The sequence below is a fragment of the Camelina sativa genome, chromosome 4 (genome assembly GCF_000633955.1).
Source record: "Camelina sativa cultivar DH55 chromosome 4, Cs, whole genome shotgun sequence".
Lineage (NCBI taxonomy): Eukaryota > Viridiplantae > Streptophyta > Magnoliopsida > Brassicales > Brassicaceae > Camelina > Camelina sativa.
In genome coordinates this window covers 18,964,647-18,966,775 of record NC_025688.1, presented here as the reverse complement: position 1 = coordinate 18,966,775, position 2,129 = coordinate 18,964,647, and the positions used below count along the sequence as shown (strand labels likewise).

Here is a 2,129-nt window from a genome sequence, read left to right as displayed (position 1 = left end):
ATAAGCTTTGCTTTTTTTGGTCTTTCCTTTGTTATTCTTGTGTTCCGATATGCTGGATGCATGAATAAAGTTTAGGAAGAAATTAATGGTTGATTAAGAGAAGATATTGGTTTATAATTATTATGGTAATCTTCTTCATGACCAAATTCGGATGATGAAGAAATCATATGTTGTCTTTGTTGTTGACAAAGAGCTTCTTGATTCTCCCAACTCTTTCCCATCACAACTAAGTACAGTCCACTCATGATTAGTATTGCACCAATCAGTCTGCCAAAACAAACATAAAAACTGTGTCAGAAACTTAACAGTTATAAGTATAATACAATGTAATGACTAAAAGACATATATAAATACATACCCTCCAAGGTAGAAGTGTTCACCAAGAGCAAAAGTGGCTAAAACAGCAGCAATTAAAGTTTGAAGAGGCAGATACGCTGATACAAACAGAGGTCCTCCTCTCTGCACTACATATATTTGTNAGTTTTGAATTTGTGTTGTGTCAGATTTTTTTTAATATGGTTTTTATGTTTGGGGACTTATTATATCTATATATCTGTATAGACATATATATATATATGTTTCCTACACATTTCCATTACTTAATTTTCGAAAAAAAATCGTTTTCCGTTTCCAAAACGTTTCGTTTCCACGTATCCATTTCTGTTTTCATGTAAGTTAGTTTACGAGTTTGAAAAAGGCATATACGCTGATAAAACAGAGGTACTCCTCTCTAACAAGTCAACATATATTTGCACCAATCCATGCAAACATATAATTTTTCAAACTCACACAAATATTAAAAGATATACAGTACGTATCCTTAATTATGCGTGCTCTTAATTATTTACAATTAATGTCACATTTAATACGATAAATATAATAGTTATCGGATTGATCTTAATGATTTTTTTTGTTTTTGGAGAAAAGGGTTACATGGCTTATTCTTCTTCGCTGCCTTTTGATATAGTAGAAGACATCATCTCCAGAGCACCAATCGAATCACTGATATGATGGAAAGTGGAAACGTACCTGCAAACAATGGTACGCTCTCTGCAACGACAAGAGATTCATCTACAAGCACTTGGATCTCTCCAAGGAACGGTTGATGCGAATTAATCTTGATAAGGTTGAAATCATCAACCCGGTGACCCTAGATCTCTTACGTCTACCTGTTCCAGACGAGTTTTTTAGTTTTGTTGGTAATATGTCTTTTATTCACTGCAATGGATTATTGCTATGCCGATGGTTCAGTTCCCCAACAAGAACAGCAAGGTACACCAACATTGCAGTTTGGAATCCTGTTTTGGGCCAACTCAAATTCGTTGAATCCACTTCTCGCCGTATATCGAGTGTTATATACGGTTTTGGATACGACAACAACCGTGCCAGCTACAAGATTTTGAGGATTAGTTGTTTGGAATTTGGGAAATTTGAGATATATGACTTCAAGTCTAAACTCTCGAGAACCTTTTCTGCTACTTTTGATTGGTTTTTATATTTTTCCCGACAGTATGTGTCTCTGAATGGAAATATGTATTGGGTTGCTCAAACGAGGGATCCCAAGAATCGAGAAACCTTCATCCGGAGTTTTGATTTTTCCAAGGAGACATTCAAGCCCATATGTCCGTTTCGCTTTGAGAGGAGGCTTAATGCTGCTGATTTCGGATATGAGATTGTTGATATAGTAGCCTTTTCAGGTTTCAGAGGAGACAGGCTTTCTTTGTTTCATCAAAGCGTTGGAGACCAAACAAGGGAGATGGACGTGTGGGTCACAAACAAGGTGACTGATGGGGTTGTCTCCTGGAGTAAATATTTTAATGTGACTCGCCCTGATCTCCCGGTGTTACATCCCTGGCTCTTCAGTTTCAAGAATGTTCCTACATTCTTCATCCACAAGACCGATTCTATCGTGTTATGGTGCGATGAAGCTCTAGGAGATGGTTATGCTTGTACCAGCTTTTACGAAATTGGTCAGGGTGAGATCAAAAAACATGTTGAGACAAGACAACCCTTTAAAGTTGAAGGTGGACGTAACCCTTGTGTTGCCAACTTTGTTTACGTTCCAAGTCTGGTCCCGGTTCCATAATAAGATGACGAGGATACACACGCAACAAAAAAAAAAAAAAAAA

At 36.9% G+C, this 2,129-nt stretch overlaps 1 long non-coding RNA gene and 1 pseudogene across 1 annotated transcript; one reads left to right on the top strand and one right to left on the bottom strand.

Annotated features, from left to right (window-relative positions):
* LOC104781175 lies at nt 66-472 on the bottom strand. Its single transcript, XR_766870.1, has 2 exons — nt 359-472; nt 66-267 (listed from the first exon to the last, which is right to left on the bottom strand). It is a non-coding gene; the product is annotated as an uncharacterized LOC104781175 (long non-coding RNA).
* Nucleotides 934-2,086, top strand: LOC104781174 (annotated as a pseudogene).